The following is a 22,602-nucleotide window of genomic DNA, read 5'->3' as shown; positions in this document are numbered from 1 at the left end:
TGGAAGCAACCTAAGTGTCCATCAGTAGATGAATAAAGAAGATGTGGTACATGTACACAATGGAACACTATTCAGCCACAAAAAAACATATCCTACCATTTGCAACAACATGGATGGAGCTGGAGGTATTATGATCAGTGAAATAAGCCAGGCAGAGAAGGACAATTACCAAATGATTTCCCTCATTGTGGAGTATAGCAATGAAGCAACTGAAGGAACAAAACAGCAGCAGATTCACTGACTCCAAGAAGGGACTAGTAGTTACCAAAGTGGAGGCATAGGGGAGGGTGGGTGGAGAGGGTGGGGGAAGGGATTGAGGGGTATTATGATTGGCACACATGGTGTGGGAGGTGTCACAGGGAAGACAGTGTAGCACAGAGAAGAGAAGTAGTGTCTCTGTGGCATCTTACTACACTGGTGGACAGTGACTTCAAGGGAGTATGGGGGGGAATTGATGATATGAGTGAATGTAGTAACCACAGTGTTTTTCATGTGAAACCTTCGAAAGAATGTATATCAATAATACCTTTAAAAAAATCACTACGTGAAACAAATAAATAAATGGGGCGGTGTGGAAAATAAATAAATAAATAAATGAATAAAAAACAGTGGCCAAATTCTTTACTAAGAGTGGCATACAAGGTCCCTACTACCATCCTGTGTGCTCTTGCTTTCCTATTCGATCTACTGTCATTCACCCCCAATTTAGCCCCTGCTTTATCAATAAGGAATTACTCCCCACTCTTTATCACTTAAATGCACCTGCTCTCTCATACCAATGCATGAACTGTTTCTCCAGCTGGGATGCCTTCCATGCTTCCTCACCTTGATAAGTAACTATACATTCTTCCAAACCTAGCTCAGATGTCACCTTCTTTGTGAATGCCACAGTGACTCTCTCTCCTTTGTGCTCCCATATTTTGCATACATTCCTACAACTGCACTTATCTCATGAGATCAGGAAGCAAATTAACAGAGTGAAAAGGGCCAGGGTTTTGGAGCCAAGCAGGCATAGGATCAAATCCTGGCTGCCACGTTTTATTCAATTGAATAGCTTTTGTTTTATATAAATTACATGGAAAGCACTGAGGCATGTTTCAGGAATACAAAGATGACAAAGCTGTGCTCACCCTGAAAGAAATTCAATCCTAATATAATCTAGTTGACTATTCAGACAGTAAATTAAAATTTAAAAAGACGAGTGTACTGCTAGAGATATGGGCAGGGAGCTCTAGGCAAGGCATTGACCCTTCTTAGGTCAAGGAAGCCTTTTTGAAGGACAAACAGGAATTAGATGAAGGCAGATAAAAATTTCAGGCAAAGGAAATAAACACACAAAGGAGAGTGAGAGAATGACAAGGAAACACTCTAAGCCTCAGTCTCCTACACACGGTGAGATGTACACTGACCTGTTAGGGTTGTTGGTAGGACTAAATGACACATTATATGTAAATCATCTAGTGAAGTGTCTGACATTGCTAAGCGCTCCAAATATTGAGGCTATTCATATTATTATGTTGTGGTTATTTGTTTTCTATCTCTCTTACTTGACTGTGGGAGGACCGTGAGGACCAGGAACAGTCTTATTCATCTTTGTATCATTAACTTCTGATGCTGTGCCTGGCATGTAGTGAGCACTCAATATGTATTTGCTGAATAAGAATATGAATGCATGAAGGACTGAGTATGTGTTTCAGGATCTCGTTTAAGAAAGGTACCAAAAAAGTTGTAGCAGCCCTAAGAAAACTCTTCAAACATTTCAAAACTTTCCATTTTTCAATTAATTGGAAAAGTGGGTGTGTTGCCAGTGGGTGTCAGCCCCAGGCAAGTTGGATTCAGTGTGACCAAAGAAATGACAATAAAACGTTCTTGGGGTGAAAGGGTTATGCCCAACTTTATTTCCACGGTGGCAGGTCAATCACTAGAATCCTGTCCACTCAGGATAAGTCTGCATGCAGCAAGCCGCTCTCTGCCTCTGGGTCTCTCTACACCTGCAGCCGTCTCAGTGCCTGTCCTCGGTGCTGCCACCGCTCCAGCCTCCACTGTCCCACAGCCTTGCAGTTGTGCCACTGTGGTGTCCAGAGCACTGGCGGAGCTCTTTATGTAGAGTCAATAACAATGTATTGCCCACATGTGTGTAGTGAGCTCGCCAACCAGGCCAAGTGAGAATCCTGGCCGCAGGAACTTTCATTTTATCCACAGTGTGGCTTCCTTCTGTGATTTATGTCTCCTGATTTATCAGAAATTAGCAAACCTACCTTAGAAAACTTAGAAAGCAGTAGATCTAGGATGATTCGATTTTTATGTGAAAAAGGGTAGTAGTAGGTACAGGTCATACCCAAATATAAATCTAAATCCCTTGATATTTTTCAGTGATTAGCAATACTTTGTTACACAGGATTTAAGACATATATTCAACTGAGGTCAATGACAGAGCACAAGGAGACAAATGTTTCTGACACTCTTTTCTCCTTGGCAAGTCCTAAGGGAGAATCCTGGGAACATGGTGGAAAGCACTGTTTTAAAAAGTTTTCAAATACCATGTGTACAAATGGAACCTACTAGGTCTTCATTACAACCATTTTTAGCACCAAAAAATGATAATAAGGTAAATAGATATCAGTCTTCAAGGTCAGATTTACTTGAAACAATCCCAAGCTATTAACTGTGAGAGTAATTAAATTATAAATTCAACACATTTTAAAAAGCCTAAAAAATCTTTGTCCAGTCAAGCATTCCTAGAGGAGACATGCTACTTCTAGATTAATCTTAAAAGTATTCCAGCTGTCTGTGCAATCAATATGCTCCAAATTACCAAACCCAGATTCTGATTTCCACTCTTCAATCTATTTTCTTCAGTCTGTATGCAGATTATACCAAGCAGGTTGTCTGTAGCTTGCACTTGACAGTACTTACCGGCTGTTAAATTTACACATCGCTCTAATTTAAATGCTTAATTGCTCTCAGTGCACTCAAATTACAGCTCATAAACCCCTCCCAAATGGATCCCAAACTTCTTTGCCTATGATAGATTCAAAGTTAAATGAACCATAGTGTCCCTTGGTACAGAAATGAGATATCTGGTATCTGAGTGTTTAGTTAGTTTTGGAGAGAAGTAAAAGGTTAGGTTCAACAACTGCCAGGTCTTCTATTAGTGCTTTAACATCCTCGCTCTTTTAAACTGAAACACAAGGACAAAACCCGCTCTTATATTTGTATAGTGTCCAGGGTGACCAGGGAGGATCAGGGAAATAATAAACCCTTTGTGGAAAATGGCTATGTCATTATAAACTGCTCCAATGTCAAAGGCATCTAAGATAAAGAATACAGATGCTATAAGTGTCATAGTCTAGTGAGAGAGTCTGTGTGTCCCCTTGCTTGGGAAATTGTAGATTTTGTAAAAACTCGTCTCATTCAGCTCTACTGTTGTATGGATGAGGGTAACAACCCCCAGAAAGTTCAAATGGTGACCCAGCTAGTGAGTGATGAAGGACAGGAACAGCATCTCAGTGCCTTACCTCCTTAGGCAGCCTCTTGACCACTTGACCTCCCAGCCTCTCTTGTGCCCCAGTTTGTGGCCATCAATGAGGCAAGGAGAAAGGACAGAATATAAGTATGCCTTTTTAAAACCTTTTACAAGATACAGAAATTGAATTTTTCAACCAAAGATACCCAGGTACTTGCCTTTTTAAACCAAGCCACATACAAAAATAGAGGTTTATTCTAGCTAAATTATGGAGTGCTTCTTGACTTAGTTTAAAGGGATTTAGTATTGGATTCCCTCAAATATTAGTGTGGATAAAGTGAAGGTTCCTGTGGCCAGGATTCTCACCTGGCCATGGTTGGCTAGCTCACTACACACATGTGGGCAATACGTTGTTATTGACTCCATATAAAGAACTCTGCCCAGTGCTCTGGGCAACACAGTGGCACAACTGCAAGGCTGTGGGAGAGCGAAGGCTGGAGCGGTGGCAGCACCGAGGACAGAGACTGAGAGGCTGCAGCGGCGGAGAGGCCCAGAGGCAGAGAGCAGCTTGCTGAATGCAGACTTGCCCTGAGTGGTTGGGATTCTAGTGACTGACCTGCCACCATGGAAATAAAGTTGGGTATAAACCCTTTCACCCCAAGAACGTTCTACTGTCATTTCTTTGGTCTCACTGAATCCATAGTGAACTTGTCTGTAGCTGAAACCCATTGGCAAGACAATTAGCTCCCCTACTGAACTTTAAAGCTGGCCTTTGCCAGCCTCAAGAATGTAACTATTGTGTAAAATAAGATATTTATATGCATTAAAAACAATTAGCAAGTGTTTATAAAGTACATCGCACTGTGCCAGGTGTTATACAATTTTAAAAAATAATTAGTACAATACAAACCATGCTCTCTACTGACAAGAAACTTGTGTCTTACTTGTGGGTGCAAGACAAACAGATGAAACAACCTGAAAACAAAACAGTATATAGTGAAGTGCTGAGTTGTATAGTATGGAACATTTGTAGGGTATGAATAATAAAAAAAAAGACAAGTGAAAAACATTGTGAGACTTAAACATCTCTGCACCAACTTTATTTCTATATTTTCTATTTATTCATGAGCTAGCAAATGGAAACCGGTTAAAAGCAATACAAATGAGAAATTACATCATTTTTATTCATTTGGCAGGTTTGTAAGAGTTTTGATGCCCCCTAATGGCCAGTCATAATAGTACTGAACATCTGCACTTGGGTCCTGCAACAACTTTTGATGCCAAGAACAATGGGGAAGACTTTAATACAAAACTGCTTTTCAAAGTTTTCCTTGAATAATAGAGACTGCATAGTCTCTGGAGCTAGTCTGTCTCAATCCCAACACAAGTTTACCTCTTACAAGCTATTTGAGCCTGGGAAGTGTCACTTAATCATTCCATGTCTCAGTTCCCTGTCTGTAAAATGGGAACAAAAACAGTACCCTCTTCATGACGTTGTTATGAGGATTAACTGAGTTAATATTTGTAGAACAGTTAGAATAGTAAGCATAATATATAAATGTTTGTTAATAAATTAGAAAAAATCACAATTAAAGTCCTTACATTTAGATTATATTGACAATAATTTATATATATATTTTAACTTTTCACTTTATTTATTCTTAGATTAACTCTCACAATGACCCAAATTCTACTTAGACCTTGTTTCTTACAAATATGAAGACCTCCTCTAGCTACTAATCTGCCAAATTGACCAGCTTAAGTATTTTACTTAATAACCTGAGGCCCATCTATAATGAGGAGTCTGTACTTCTCACAATCTTAAAATGCTACAGGAAATCTCATTGGTTCATAAATATTAATGGCACCATCCTGAAGCCTTTAGACATTCAATTAGAAAGAATTGAAGTTGTTGTCAGGATGTACTGTATCTGGTCATCACCTCTTTTTTTAATCACATACTGATATTTATTGGTATATATTTAACCTAACATATAAATTCAAGGTATACAATATGTTGGCACACACTGATTATTTTTAATTAAAGTATCATTGGTATACAATCTTATGTTGGTTTCAAATATACAACACAGTGGTTCAATGGTTACCCATATTATTAAATCCTCACCACCTCTAGTGAGGTTACTATCTATCAACATAGGAAGATGTTACAGAATCATTGACTGTATTCTCCATAGTACTGTCCCCATGACAACTTATATTGTGATTGTGAATTATTGTGCTCCTTTATCCCCTTCACCCTCCTCTGCCACCTACCACAACCCCTTTTGTCTTTCACTGCCCTAAAGATCCCCTGTGCTTCCCATTTTCATCTTTCTCCTCCCCAAATTCCTCGGGAATCTCTAGTTTTATGCCTCCATAGTTTCGCCTTTTCCAGAACACCTTATAGTTGAAATCATATAGTAAGTAGCCTTTTCTTACTGGCTTCTTTCACTTAGTAAGAACCTTTTAGGTTCTTCCATATATTTTCATGGTTTGTTAGGGAATTTCTCTTCAATGGCAAATAATATTCCATTGTCTGGATGTTACACAGTTTATGTATCCATTCATCTACTGGAGGACATCTTAGTTACATCCAAGTTTTGTCAACAATGACAAAAAGGCTATTATAAATATCCATGCACGTATTTTTGTGTAGAGACACGTTTTTTAAAAATCCTTTGGTTAAATACCAAGGACCACAATCACTGGTTCATATAAGAGTCTGTTTAGTTTTGTAAGAAACTGCCAGACTGTCTTCCAAAGTGGCTGTACCATTTTGCATTTTCACCACCAATTTATGAGAATGCCTGTTGTTCCACCTCCTTGTCACTATTTGGTGTTGTCAGTGTTTTGAATTTTGGCCATTCTAATAGGTGTGTAGTAGTATATCTCATTGTTCTAATTCATGTATTCCTGATCACATATGATGTAGAACATCTTTTCATATGTTTATTTGCCATCTGTGTATCTTCTTTGGTCAGGTGTTAAAACACTTTTAGATTTACAGAAAAAATGAGAAGGTAGTACAGAGAATTTCCATGTGCCTTGCACCCAATTCCTCCTATTGTTACCATCTTAGATTAATATGGTACATTTGTTACAATCTGTAACCCAATATTGATACATCACTACTAATTAAAGTTCATAGTTTATTCAGATTTCCTTAGTAAAAATTAGAGAAATGTTCAGCAGAACTCGTCTTCCCTTCAGGCCTCTCACACGAAGTCATGTCTTCTGTCACTGAGCTTTGACGGTTTCTTCCTTATTTGTCTTTCAGTTGCTGGTCTCTTGCTACTCTAGCATGTCATTTAGGACACCACATTACATTCAGTTTTCATGTCTCCTTGTGCTCCTGACACTGACAGATTTTTGGCTTTCCCTGTTTTTGATGACCTTGGCGATTTTGAGGAGTACAGGGTCAAGTATCCTGTAGAATGTCCCTCAGTTGGAATTTGATGTTTTTTTTCTCATGATTAGATTCATATTATGGGATTTGGGGAGTAAGATCACAAAGGCAAAATGCCATTTCCATTACATCATATCAAGGGTATATACTATCATGATTTATGACTGCTGTTGATCTTGATCACCTGGTTGATGTACTTTCTGTCAGGTTTTTCTACTCCAAGTTTATTCTATTTCCTCCCTTCCCATTATCTTTGGAGGGAAGTACACTGTCTGTAGTCCACACTTAGGGAGAAGGGGTTTATGCTCCCTCTCCTTGAGGGGAGAGTATCTATATAGATTATTTGAAATTCTTCTGCATGGACAATTTATCTCTTCTATGGAGAAGATATAAATCATTTATTTGTATCAGTATTGACTCACAGGTATTTATTTTATACTTTGGGTTATTATCTAATATTTTATTCTTTATTTTTGCCCAAATTATTCTACCTTTAGCCATTAGGAATTCTTTCAGTTGGCTCCACTGCCCTTTTGTCATACCCGCATCAATATGATTTTTAAAAAAATCACATCCTCACTTTCTGGCACTATGATATGCTCCAGGCTCCTTGTATATTTCCTCACTTGTCAGAGAATCAGCCATTTCTCCAAAAACTTCGTTCCTTTTATTAAAGAATGATATTAGAAACAAAGACCTGGGTACTAGGTGTGTTCATGCTATGGGTGTCATTTCTTTTAGGACCTCTCAGTTAACAGATGAAAGAAATATATGTAAGTATACTACTGGTATATATACACATGTCTAAAATATTTCTATAGGTATCTACATGTATCTAGATTATATAATATAAAGGTAGCTACATTCAGCTAAACGTGAGTTTTTACTGATGTTCCCAACTCTAAGCCATCACTACGTGGATCATTCCAGCCTCCTCCCCTTGCTTATTTGTAAATCCTCACTCCAAAAATGAGGTTCTCAGCTCCCACCATCCACCATTCATTTACACAATTGTTTAGTTCTAGTATACATGATTAGCAGTATAAGAAATGTTAACCCATACCCCCAAGTGAAACAACTTGATCAACTAAAGTAGAGTACTTCCATATAATTATTTTTGCCTTCAGTCTTACCGACTTCACTCATTTCCAATTTTACATAAAGTCCTTTTCCTGCTTCCTCTTTGAGTGAGATCGTTTCATACATTTTGAATACAGTTACATCCTCTTATTAAGGTCTGCTTTCCTCCTTCAAATTCTCTAATCTCCTAAATCGCTTTATTTTAATTTTCATTCATTAAGCTTCACTCTTTGTATTGCACAGTTCTCTAAGTTTTGATAAATACATGATGTTATGTGTCTACCATTGAAGTATCATACAGAGCAGTTTCACCTCTCTGAATGTCACCAGTGTGCTTCTTCTCCCCATTCCTCCACCCCAAAGCCTAACAATCACTGTTTTTACTGTCTGTAGTTTTGCCTTCTCCAGAAAATCATGTAATTAGAGACATACAGCATGTAACCATTTCAGACTGGCTTGTTTCACCTAGCAATATGCATTTAAGAGTCCTCCATGTTTTTTCATGGCTTGGTAGCTCATTTCCTTTTATCTATGAATAATATCCCATTGGATAGATGTACAACTTTTACAGTCAGGCAATGTTTTAAGAATTGAAAATGCAGAGACAAAGAAGTCATCCTTACCCTGGAACACTTCACTGTCATCAAAGTTGGTGGCATATAAATAAATTAGAGCATGATAAGAGCTATAGTACATGTATATACAGAGTGCTGTGGGCACCCTTTAGAGAAAGTGGAATCACCCTTTATATTCAAGGGAATGTGATGATGTGCAGATACAGACAAAAGCTGGTATTTTTCTTAGGCCTTGGAGGAAAGGTAGACAGTTGAAGGTGAGAAGATGAGAAGAAAGATGATTGGTGAAAATGAACATGCAAACAGGAATTACAGAAGGTGAGAGAGACTGCATCAAGTTCTGGATGACAAGTGCATTTTTCTAATTGTGTACATGACCCCAGAGTTGGATTTGCAGGTCAGAAGGACCGGTCTTTGTGGTGGCCCTTGACTTGGATGATAATGATGACAGTGGCTCACTTACCCATCACCTATGTGCCAGGCACAGTGCTGGGCACTTTACATATATTTTTCCCTCACAGAACTGGGCTTGCATATGGGTGCCACACAAACATACAAAAATATGGGAGGACTCCATCATTCTTCCTGTTGGAAGCTGATACAACTGATGGTGATTGCTATTCAAATGTGAGGAGGTGACTGAAGAGATGCTGTCTTGCCGTTGTAAAGAAAGACTGCCCTCTGACAGCTAGTTGCAGCTGCCACGTTTGGCCTCTCTGTGCCCCAGTTTCAATTCTCCAGGCTTGGAAGCTTTAAAAAGGCCATTACCTTACCAAATGCTGCGTTCCATGTGAGTGGCCATCTCCTCTGTACTATCCAGGGATTAGGCCTAGAGACTGTCTCATTTTCTTCTTTATCTCTAAGATTTTATATTCACTTAAGCAATTCCAGAAATGAGTGGCTCATAGGAAAGTGATCATAATTGGGTAGTTGCAAAATGAGGTTAACTTTGCAGAATCTTGACTCTGCTTCATGTAAGTTTCTTTAAGAAAGTCAAAGCAAATCTCTTAGTTTGTATTTAGCAGCCATCTTCCTACTCACAGTTCAGAACTGAACTTTTCTCCCTCCTGTTGACTCTATAATACGTGGTAAGGCCTTGAGATGGGACCAACACTCCGTGGAGGCCATCAGAACAGTACTTTTCTGGCATAGAGCTCTCTAGGGGAAAGAGATATAAAAATATGAACATTACTGCCTCAGTTCCAACTCTGTTCTATCATCATGACTTTTGGCACCAGAAGGTGACTTGTCAATTTGTACCAAAAAACAAATTAGCAGTTTGGGATAATCTTTGACAAAGACTTGGCAGCTCTATTGACACTGCAGATCTTTTTCATGTTTCAGCCAATGTAACCTGCCAGGGAATGTGCACTGAGTGACACATTACATGGCTAAAAATAGAGGAGGGTTAATTTGACACCCACTACTAGAGGACAAAAATGGAACCTACCAACTGACTCATTATTAGTATTTCCAATATTTCAAATACTGGTAATTGACTTTCCTGTGTCCATTTCCTAAGAGGCAAACTTTTCCAAAGTTGTAGAGTGAAATTCCAGGATCTAAGGAATTATAGAAAGTCACAACTGAACAAATATAAACAAATATAAACGTGTTCTTATCCACATTTGGTTAGTTCTTAGTCTTTGTAAATATATAAGGTAATCATACCTTTCCCATTAAGCAAGAAGTTATTTTAGTTAGGGTATATTACAGCTACTTTTGCATACAAACAACCCTGCTGCTAGATTGAAGCATCCCAAGGGTAGTTATGTGTTTCAAGTGTTCTTATACCCTGCATACAGCAGAGGCTTTCAGTTGTCCTCCAAAAGTCATGGTGCTACAAGCCCGTTTTTTTAAATTGAGGTATCATTGATATACAATATTATGAAGGTTTCACATGAGCAACATTGTGATTACACATTCACCCATATTATCAAGTCCCCCCACCCGACCCCATTGCAGTCACTGTCTATCAGTGTAGTAAGATGCTATAGAGTCACTACTTGTCTTCTCTGTGCTATACTGCCTTCCCCGTGCCCCCGCTACATTATGTGTGCTAATAATAATGCCCCTGAATTCCCTTCTTCCTCCCTCCCCACCCTCCCTCCCCACTCCTTCCCTTTGGTAACAGCTAGTCCCTTCTTGGAGTCTGTGAGTCTGCTGCTGTTTTGTTCCTTCTGTTTTGCTTTGTTGTTAGACTCCACAAATGAGTGAAATCATTTGGTACTTGTCTTTCTCTGCCTGGCTTATTTCACTGAGCAAAATACCCTCTAGCTCCATCCATGTTGTTGCAAATGGTAGAATTTGTTTTCTTCTTATGGATAAATAATATTCCATTGTGTATATGTACCACATCTTTATCCATTCATCTACTGATGGACACTTAGGTTGCTTCCATGTCTTGGCTACTGTAAATAATGCTGCAATAAACATAGAGGTGCATATGTTTTTTTGAATCAGAGATAGTGTTTTCATTGGGTAAACTCCTAAGAGCAGAATTCCTGGGTCAAATGGTATTTCTATTTTTAGCTTTTTGAGGAACCTCCATATTGCTTTCCACAATGGTTGAACTAATTTACATTCTCACCAGCAGCACAGGAGGGTTGCCCTTTCCCCACATGTTCGCCAACATTTGTTGTTGTTTGTCTTTTGGATGTTGGCCATCCTAACTGGCCTGAGGTAATATCTCATGTGGTTTTAATTTGCATTTCTCTGATGATTAGCGATGTGGAGCATCTTTTCATGTGCCTGTTGGCTATCTGAATTTCTTCTTTGGAGAAGTGTCTGTTCATATCCTCCACCCATTTTTTGATCAGGTTATTTGCTTTTTGGGTGTTGAGGCATGTGAGCTCTTTATATATTTTGGATGTTAACCCCATATTGGATATGTTGTTTATGAATATATTCTCCAATACTGGGAGGCAAGGGTGCCTTTTTGTTCTGCTGATGGTGTGCTTTGCTGTACAGAAGCTTTTTAGTTTGATGCAGTCCCATTTGTTCATTTTTGCTTTTGTTTCCCTTGCCCAGGGAGTTAGACAGTAATCCAGTTTCATTCTCTTACATGTAGCTATCCAGTTTTGCCAAAACCAGGTGTTGAAGAGGCTGTCATTTCCTCATTGTAAATTCATGGCTCCTTTAACATATATAAATTGGCCATATATGTATGGGTTTATATCTGGGCTCTCTTTTCTGTTCCATTGATCTATGGGTCTGTTTTGTGCCAGGACCAAATTGTCTTGATTACTATGGCTTTGTAGTAGAGCTTGAAGTTGGGGAGAGTAATCCCCCCAGCTCTATTCTTCCTTCTCAGAATTGCTTTGGCTATTCAGGGTCTTTTGTGGTTCCATATGAATTTTAGAACTATTTATTCTAGTTCATTGAAGAATGCTGTTGGCATTTTGATAGAGATGGCATTGAATCTGTAGATTGCTTTAGGCAGGGTGGCAATTTTGACAATATTAATTCTTCTTATCCATGAGCATGGGATAGATTTCCACTTATTGGTGTCTTCTTTAATTTCTCTCATGAGTGTTTTGTAGTTTTCAGGGTATAGATCTTTCACCTCCTAGGTTAGGTTCATTCTAAGGTATTTTATTCTTTTAGATTTAATTATAAATGGAATTGTTTTCCTGATTTCCCTTTCTGCTAGTTCATTGTTAGTGTATAGGAATGCAACAGATTTCTGTGTATTAATTTTGTATGCTGCAACTTTGCTGAACTCAGTTATTAGTTCTAGTAGTTTTGGGGTGGATTGTTTAGGGATTTTTATGTACAATATCATGTCATCTGCCGACAGTGACACTTTGACTTCTTCCTTACCAATCTGGATGCCTTTTATTTCTTTGTGTGCCTTTTTATTCATTTTATTTCTGATTGCTGTGGCTAGGACTTCCAGTACTCTGTTGAATGAAAGTGGAGAGAGTGAGCATCCTTGTCTTGTTCCCGATCTTAAAGGAAAGGCTTTCAACTTTTCGCTGTTAAATATGATGTTGGCTGTGGGTTTGCCATATATAGCCTTTATTTTGTTGATGTATTTGTCCTCTATACCCATTTTGTTGAGAGTTTTTATCATGAATGGATGTTGAATTTTGTCAATTGCCTCTTCAGCATCTATTGAGATGATCATGTGATTTTTGTCCTTCTTTTTGTTGATGTGGTGTATGATGTTGATGGATTTTTGAATGTTGTACCATCCTGCACCCCTGGAATAAATCCCACTTGATCATGATGGATGATCTTTTGATGTGTTTTTTAATTCTATTTGCTATTTTGTTGAGGATTTTTGCATTTATGTTCATCAGAGATATTGGTCTGTAATTTTCTTTTTTTGTGGTGTCTTTGCCTGGTTTTTGTATTAGAGTGATGCTGGCCTCATAGAATGAGTTTGAAAGTATTCCCTCCTCTTCTACTTTTTGGAAAACTTTAAGGAGGACGGGTATTAGGTCTTCCCTGATGTTTGATAAAATTCAGCTTTGAAGCCATCTGGTCCAGGAGTTTTGTTCTTAGGTAGTTTTTTGATTACCAATTCAATTTCATTGATGGTAATTGGTCTGTTCAGATTATCTGTTTCTTCTTGATCAGCCTTGGAAGGTTGTGTTTTTCTAGAAAGTTATCCATTTTGTCTAGGTTATCCAATTTGTTGACATATAATTTTTCATAGTATTCTCAAATAATTCTTTGTATTTCTGTGGTGTCTGCAGTGATTTTTCTTTTCTCATTTCTGATTCTGTTTATGTGTATAGATTCTCTTTTTCTCTTAATAAGTCTGGCTGGGAGTTTATCTATTTTGTTTATTTTCTCAAAGAACCAGCTCCTGGTTTCATTGATTCTTTTTATTGTTTTATTCTTCTCAATTGTATTATTTCTGCTGGGCTCTTTATTATGTCCTTCTTACTGACTTTGGGCCTCATTACAATCCCCAGTTTTTAAGTGAGTCACATGGCTGCCTAGAATAAAGACCACATTTCCTCAGCCTGCCTTACAAATGGGTGTGGGCCAGTAATTAAGTTAAGACAAAGGATTTGTAAGCAGAAGTATAGAGCAGTCTCTAGGAAAACCCTCCTTAATTTGATTTTCTTTGCCATTCTTTCCTTCTTCTTTTTGGTTGACTGGTAGATCTGATAGCTACAGTGAGCAGCTAGCTCAGACCACGACGTGATCTTAGAAGAGAGGGTAGGCCCAGCAGAGCAACTGCATGGAGCAAAATCACTATGCCAGTTCTGGCCTGCCTCACTGTTGTATAAACCTCTATCTTGTTCAAACCACTGTTACTTGCAAATGAATATAATTCTAACCAATAAACTCTAAAATCTCTGGTATATCACCAAAGCAGAATATATAGTAACAAAAGTTTATTGAATAAATGTTGGGGTATATGTTATTTTTGTTGGCCCAGAAGTTCATGAGCTGAAAGAGGAAAACAGTGGAGTCATCCCAAGGTCAGAGGGAAATGAGATCAAGTAGCTCACGCAACCAGGAGACCAGCAATTGAAAGACAAATAAGGAAGAAACCATCAAAGCTAAGGCTCAGTGACAAAAAACATGACTCCGTGTGAGAGACCTGAAAGTTAGAGGAATTTGAGAACATTTATCTCTGGCCTAGAGGATAACTAGAAACTAGCTCAGGGTCTTTGTTAGAGGCTCTCCACTGGGGGGCAGTTTTGTTCCTCAGGGGACATTGGCAATATCTGGAGAAATTTTTGGTGATCACAACTGGCTGGGGGAGGGGTGGTGTTGTGAACATCTAGTGCATAGAGGCCATGGATGCTGCTAAAAATTCTCCCTTGCACAGAACTCCCAAACCCCACCACCCATAACAAAGAATTATCCAGGTCAAAATGTCAATAGTGCTGAGGTAAAGAGACCTGGGTCTAGCTGTACTGGTTTGATTCCAAACTCCAGCTACTCTTGGCATTCAGGCCAGAGGAAAAATGGGTCATTTAGCCAGCCTGGATAGCAGCTTGGAAACAGACAGTCCAGACTGTCATGATCAGCATCACTAAGCAGACGCTGGGGCTAAGCTGAATACCTGCAAATTGCTTCTGGAATATTAAATAGCTGGTTCCTCAAAGATCCTCCCACAAACACAAAGATAGTTGTGCCCCAACTAACGCAGAAACTGTGACATGCTCACAAGTGATTAAGGAGAATATGGATTAAAAACAGATATGTACTGGGGTCCTAAGATCTCAGAGAAGTCCCCTTCCATTACAAATGTGGAAAGAGCAGTGGAGTTGACAAGCAGCTTCTCCTTTGATGTGTGTCGTCTGTGTCCTAAATGTGGGAACCATCCCCACATTCCCAAGGTGAGGGCTTGTGCAGCAGATCTGTGACAGAGTAGTGGAGAGGGCAAATCTATTCTTGATTCTGCAGTTGACTTGCTGTTTGAACTGAAGTAACCCTCTGACTTCTCCAGGTGCCAGTTTTCCTTAGAGTGTGAAAGTGAAAATTATCATTAGCTGGAGGGGAGGCCTGAGGGAAAGAGAGAGGAAGAGCAATTTGATTGAGCTGGTCTGGCTGCTAGACAGTATGTGCATAAATCAGCTTACTTAAACCTCAGAATATCTGTGTTGGCTGTAGGATGACAGTACTATGGAAATAAAGTCCTGCTTACATTGCTGCATATAAGTTAGCATAGATACATTTGTTCTCATAATAATTAGCTTGTTTTTCCACATTTTTTAGCTCAACTGCATTAAATATTAATTGTATGTTTATTATACACAAAATACTATGCTTGGTATTATGCGGTTCCTGCCTGCAAAAGGCTTTCATTCCAGTGGGGAAGCAGACATTCAAACAAATAAATTACAATACTAGGTAGAAAGTCATAATGCCCTTAAAGAGACATAAAGTGCTATGGGTCCATAAGGAATGGAATAATCAGTTTTGCTGGAAGAAGTGGATTCAGTCATTCACTGCTTTGTTTAATATTTCTTGCACCTCTGCTATATGCCAGGCAGTTTGCTAAATGATGGAGATTCAAAAATCAATCACACCAAAGAGCTGTTAGATCGGTGGGTAAGAGATGTATATTGAGAAGTGGCATCTGAGCAATTGAAAGTTGTGCAGAATCCCCTTCAAAGGTCAATGTGGTGGTCAAGATGGTGGGAGTATATAAGGCAGAGGGAAAGCATGAGCTAAAGCCCAGAGCACGAAATCAGCTTGTATCTCAGCCTCCACATCATTCCTCAGCACTGCCTAAATCCCTGTTCTCACCCATAACCATACCTGTTAGACTTTTATTTAGGAAGGACTTCTCCCTTAGCCTGCTCTGCAATGTAATCCTCCATGAGGAGTTTTTGTTTTTTATAATGGATGTGCAATATCTCTCCCATTAGCTATTATCTATGTTGTTTCTGATTGGAAATTATTATTAAAGTGATACAATGAACATTTTCATACATGTTTCTTTGTGGATTTATGTAAATATTTCTTTGGACTAAAGTTTTTTAAATTGGAGTAATAACAAACTGATTTCAGTGATGAGTCTCCAATTGGTAAGAACCTCAGTTTCCTAGGAGATGAAGTATATATGAGAAAGCACTGAATTCCTAAGAGGAAAAGGACAGAAAGAGAAGATGGAAGCCTCTGAAGACAAATTTCACCTGCCTTATAATTTTGTCTAATGGGACTTCTGCCTATAACCTCAAAAGAGGTTTGTCAAATAGTTCTTTACTACTTCCAGTACTCTGCCTTCATGAGACTCATTTCTGTCTGGTGTGCTGAGCATTATACTAGTACTTAAGAGAGAAGTGGAAGTGGCACCAAATTTTTAAGACAAATTATGGGAGAAAATCTTAACATTGAGAAAAATATATCCATTAACTTTTTCCTGTGACTGAAAAAGATGGGTCCTATTTACTCATAGCTCTTGAAGGTAAGTACTTTGAGAATCCTCAGTCTGACGCAAGTGGCAGAACCCACGTGAGTCCAGACTGTGTTACTCTCATGGTTCTGATTTGCTGAAGGCTGGGGAGAGGGCTCCAGCACAGAGGAGGGCAAAGAAGCCACCCCTCCTCAAAAGTCTCCTCCACCCTGCTTACAGGAGGGTCAACAAGTTTTTTTTTAAATTTAGATCTAATTCATATACCACAAAACTCACCATTCAAAAATGTGCCATCAGTGGCTTTTTAGTATATTTACAATGTACAACAATTGCAACTATCCAGTTCCAGAACATTTTCATCAACGCAAAAAAAAAAAACTATTGGCAGTCCCTGCCCATCTCCACTCCCCACAGCCTCTATTCTACTTTAACTCACTATGGTTTTGCCTATTCTGGACCTTTCATATAACTGAAATCATACCATATGTGGTCTTCTGTGACTGGCTTCTTTCAGTCAGCATAATGTTTTCAAGGTTCATACATGTCATAGCAGGTATCAGTACTTCATTCCTTTTTATGGCCAAATAACATTCTGGTATACAGATATACCAAATTTTTAAATTCATTCATCAGTTGATGAACATTTATGTTGTTTCTGCATTTTAGCTTTTATGAATAATGCTGCTATGAACATTTGTGTACAGTCTTGGTGTAGACATAGTTTTCAATTATCTTGGTGATATACACAGAAATAGAATTGCTTGGTCATAAAAAGGTTCAGTCTCAAGGCCAAACTTCTATTTTTTTAAATAGGCATTATTTTTTTAGAGCACTCACAGGGTCACAGCAAAATTCAGAAGGTACATTGATTTCTCACATACCCTTTGCATTCCCATGCACATAGCCTCTCCCATTATCAACACAGGGAAGCTTTTATTTTTAACCAATTATTTATTTATTTATTTTCACATTGGGTATTTGGCATTTTCTTTCTCTTTTTGAGATCTCTTTTATCTTTTATTTTTATTTTTTTATGTTAAGGCACATAAAATAAAATGCACAAATCTGAGTGTATACCTTGTTGACTCATGTAACCAGATCAAGATATTAAACATTTTCATTAAGCTTTCAAATTGTCCATATCTCAGTATGAATTGCTCCAAGTAGCCAGACTATTTTCTCTTAGCACCTTGGAGAGCAATTTTATTTAGAAAGTAGGGGTTGGGAAGAGCATAATTTTAGAGCTTGGGGCAATGTGGAGCGATGGTGTTTATATTAGAACTATTCTTTTCATAACAGAAACTAGCCACAACTGGATTAGGCAAATGTGGGAATTTATTAGCAGCCTATCATAGTAGCAGAAGGGAAATAGCTGGAACTCAAGGATATCTGGAACCAGGAGATCCAACACCACTATCTTTCTCATTTCTTTGCTTCTCTCAGCATGAGGCTTCATTCTCTAGGCATAGCTTCCTCCACAGCAGAGAGCAAGAAGTTAGTTTTCACTCTGTTCTCACAGCTTTGCCACTAGCCAGCTTTGCCACTGAATTCTTCCCCTAAACTCCAAGCCAAAAAATCCTGACAATGAATGCTAATTAACTTGGTTTGTGATTTGACTTACCTTTGATCAGACTATGAAGTACTCTGGTTGGTTCAGTTGTGGTATGTTCCCACCCCGCAGAGGAAAGGGGTGCCATTCCCTGAGGAAGGGAGCCATATGAACTGACAACCAGCACACAAGCTAAGTGTTCACCAGAACAGTCTAGGTGGTTGGCAAGGCCTTGGGCGGAAGGTTCAAAGGGAGGTTTAATGTAGCAAAAACAAACTCCTACTACTGCAATTTTTTTCAAGGCCCTAGAAGTCCTAACAGCCTTACATAGCCCTCAAGTCACCTATATGCTCCTGATAATCTAACAAACACACCATCCTTAGCTGCATTCCTTAGAGACCTCTTACCTTCTGCTATTCAGGTAGTTGGGGGAGGAAATGTACCATTTCTGTCCATTAGACTTTCTTCCCTAAAGGATTAGAGTGGAACATGAACCACAGAAAATTATATTAATATCACACTGATTTGCTCTGATGTTGATATTTTCTAGCTCCTTCCCTTACTATATGCATGTGACTCACCTCTTCAGAGCAACCACCTTGACCTATGCAGACATTCTTGTGACTGATTCTGTTTACCTTGATCACATTTATCATTACCTGATGTCTATTCATCTCTTTGTTTGTTGTTTATCTCTCAATAGAAATTAGGTTCCATGAGGTCTAGGGCTTTGCTCGCTGCTGAACCCCTGCACCAAGAGCAGCACCTGTCATGTGATAGATACATCATATATATTTTGTGCTCCTTGGCAACCCCTCTGATGGAACAGTGGTCTTTATACTCATTCAGTATGAAATACTGGGAAATTATGATGTAATGCTGGGATAATAAAATGTTTAATTTCATCTCATCGGAAAGGAACAATTTTCCTACAGAAAAATGGCTGTATGCACATAATTTTGGTGTGGCTTTCAGCTGAGCCTAGACTGTAATTCAGACATTGATCTAGACATGTGGTTTCTACAAGCACCTTACCATGATCCCAGACTGACATTGGATAAGTGGCCTGAGGATCTATTTTATATGTATCAGATCTATGTATCTGTAAATAAATAAATAAATAAATATATATATAGTGATGCTCATCAAATTAAAAATGGTGGCTATGTCTGGGAACCAACAGGGATAATATTCAAAAGGGATTTAATATCAGTTTAATGTTTTAATATTTTTAAGTATTTTGAATATATATATGTCTTTTAAAAGTGTGGATATATAAAGAATCCACTCCAAAACTACTAGATCTAATATCTGAATTCAGCAAAGTTGTGGGATACAAAATTAATACACAGAAATCTGTTTCATTCTGGTACACTAATGATGAACTAGCAGAAAGAGAAATAAGGAAAACAATTCCATTCAATTACATTAGAAAGAATAAAATACCTAGGAATAAACCTAACCACAGAAGTGAAAGACTTATACTCTGAAAATAAGACACTCATGATAGAAATTAAAGAAAAAAACAATAAATGGAAATACACCTGGGCTCATGAATAGGAAGAATTAATATAGTCAAAATGGCCATCCTGCCTAAAGCAATCTACACATTTGATGCAATCCCTATCAAAATACCAACAGCATTCTTCAATGAACTATAACAAATAGTTCTAAAGTTCATATGGAACCACAAAAGACCCCAAATAGCCAAAGCAATCCTGAGAAAGAAGAATAAAGTGGGGAAATTGTGCTCCCTGACTTCAATCTCTACTACAAAGCCACAGTAATCAAGACAATTTGGTATTGGCATAAGAACAGACCCATAAACCAATGGAACAGACTAGAGAGTCCAGATATAAACCCAAGCATATACGGTCAATTAATATATGATAAAGGAGCCATGGACATACAATGGGGAAATGACAGCCTCTTCAACACCTGGTGTTGGCAAAACTGGACAGCTACATGTAAGAGAATGAAACTGGATTCTTATCTAACCCCATACACAAAAATAAAGTCAAAATGGATTAAAGTCCTGAATGTAAGTCATGAAACCATAAAAATCTAAGAAGACAACATAGGCAAAAATCTCTTGGACATAAACATGAGCAACTTCTTCATGAACATATCTCCCCGGGCAAGGGAAATAAAAGCCAAAATGAACAAGTGGGACTATATCAAGCTGAAAAGCTTCTGCACAGCAAAGGACACCATCAGTAAAACAAAAAGACATCCTAAAGTATGGGGGAATATATTCATAAATGACATATCTGATAAGGGGTTGACATCCAAATTATATAAAGAGCTCACGCACCTCAACAAACAAAAAGCAAATAAGCCAATTTAAAAACAGTTAGAGGATCTGAACAGACACTTCTCCAAAGAAGAAATTCAGATGGCCAACAAGCACATGAAAAGATGCTCCACATCGCTTGTCATCAGAGAAATGCAAATTAAAACCACAATGAGATATCACCTCACACTAGTTAAGATAGCCAACATCCAAAAGACAAACAACAACAAATGTTGGCTAGGATGTGGAGAAAGGGGAACCCTCCTACACTGCTGGTGGGACTGTAAATTAGTTCAACCATTGTGGAAAGCAGTATGGAGGTTCCTCATAAAGCTCAAAATAGAAATACCATTTTACCCAAGAATTCCACTTCTAGGAATTTACCCTAAGAATGCAGCAGCCAAGTTTGAAAAATACATATGCACCCCTATGTATATTCCAGCACTATTTACAATAGCCAAGAAATGGAAGCAACCTAAGTGTCCATCATTAGATGAATGGATAATGAAGATGTGGCACATATACAGGATGGAATATTATTCAACCATAAGAATAAAACAAATCCCACCATTTGCAACAACATGGATGAAGCTAGAGGATATTATGCTCAGTGAAATAAGCCATGCAGAGAAAGACAAGTATCAAATGACTTCACTCATATGTGGACTATAAGAACAGAGAAAAAACTGAAGGAACAAAACAGCAGCAGACTCACAGAACCCAAGAATGGACTAACGGTTACCAAAGGGAAAGGGACTGGGGAGGATGGGTGGGAAGGGGGAAAAAGGTACATTACGATTAGCACACATAATGTAGCAGGGCAGGTGACACAGGAAAGGCAGTATAACACAGAGAAGACAAATAGTGATCCTATAGCATCTTACTATGCTGATGGACAGTGACTGTAATGGGGTATGTGATGGGGACTTGATAATGGGGGGAATCTAGTAACCACAATGTTCAAGTATTTGTATATTAATGATACCAAAAAAGAAGTGTTTATGTATATAGACAGAGAGAAACAAAGAGAGAGAATGAAGTATTTTTTTAAAGTATGAACATAAAAAAAGACTGGAAACAAATATGCCAAAATATTAAAGAGGAATTGATTTTGAATGGTAGGAATATAACTGATTATTTTCCTCTTTATTGTCTTATTTATTTTTCAACCCACCCCCAATAAATAAAACATTACATAGAAACAGAATTAATCATAAAAGTGGAAGAATTCAACTATTGCTAATAAGGCCTTTACTGAAATGAACAGATGTAATGAATAGCTTAGCATTTTTTTCTTCAATGCCAAAGTCACATTCTTGCACTGTCAGTTCCTAGGCCCAAGATTTGTCTCCTTTTTTTTAACCATTTTCTTTTTAATACAGGACTGACCATTGGCTATATTCTTTTCTCCATGACTATATTCTCCATGCTGTACTACCATCCCTGTGACCATCTTATATTATGATTGAGAATTTTTGTGACTTTTTATCTCCTTCTCTCTCCCCATCACCTTCCCCACCCCATTTCCAGAGTCATTTTAGATTCAGAACTGATTACATATTATCTCTAACTAGTACAGTGATTCAGCTCTTTGAAAGAATAGAATTTTAATGTCTTTCTATTAATATCTTGCATTTTTAATATGCTTTTTACAGTAGATTAGTCTTAAGAATCCACAAAAATCCATGGTAAAACTTTTACTTGATCGCAAAAGTCTTTGATGGATCCAATAAATGCTCTGTATGACTTTCCAGTGCTGTGAGTTTAGCAATCACACAGCTGATACTGTCTGAGTTCGGAATTACCCAGGGCAGGGATTTATGTCAGCTTTGTTCATTGCTGTATATTACCCCCATTCCTAGCACAGTGGATAGGTAGCATAGAAAGTGGCTAATAAACGTTTGTTGAATAAATAAGTGGATTTGAAGCATTTTAGAAATCCTTATTTGTGTATTGCTTAATTTAAGATTTGGTCTAATTTCTCTCCAGATAAAAGTCTCCAACAGTATACAGAACAAAGCACCCAGGAATGAGAGACCAGATTGATGAGACTTGGGTCCCATGCCTGCTGGGGGAGTGCGGAGGGAGCACAAGGGCTGGAAGGGGAGAGGGTATGCTAAGGATGAGGTGCCATTACCAAGAGAACAGGAGTTAGGCTTTGGGGAAACAAAACCAATAGCTGTCTGTGTGGTCATCCATAAGCTCATCGTTAACTACTCAATTACATTAGAAATTTCAGAAAGAAAGCTTTAAAAAGAAAGAAGGAAAAAACACTAAGTATTATGGCAAGGGATGGAGGGAGGTGGGAGGAAGAGAAAGGAGGCTAGAATGAATGAGGTAAAGAGCACTTGGAGATAGGATGAGAGGGAGGCAAGCAGCAGATCAGGCAGGCACAGCGG

Source organism: Manis javanica, chromosome 4 (genome assembly GCF_040802235.1).
Source record: "Manis javanica isolate MJ-LG chromosome 4, MJ_LKY, whole genome shotgun sequence".
Taxonomy (NCBI): Eukaryota; Metazoa; Chordata; class Mammalia; order Pholidota; family Manidae; genus Manis; species Manis javanica.
The sequence above is the reverse complement of the archived record's forward strand: the minus strand, read 5'-3'. Positions refer to the sequence as shown.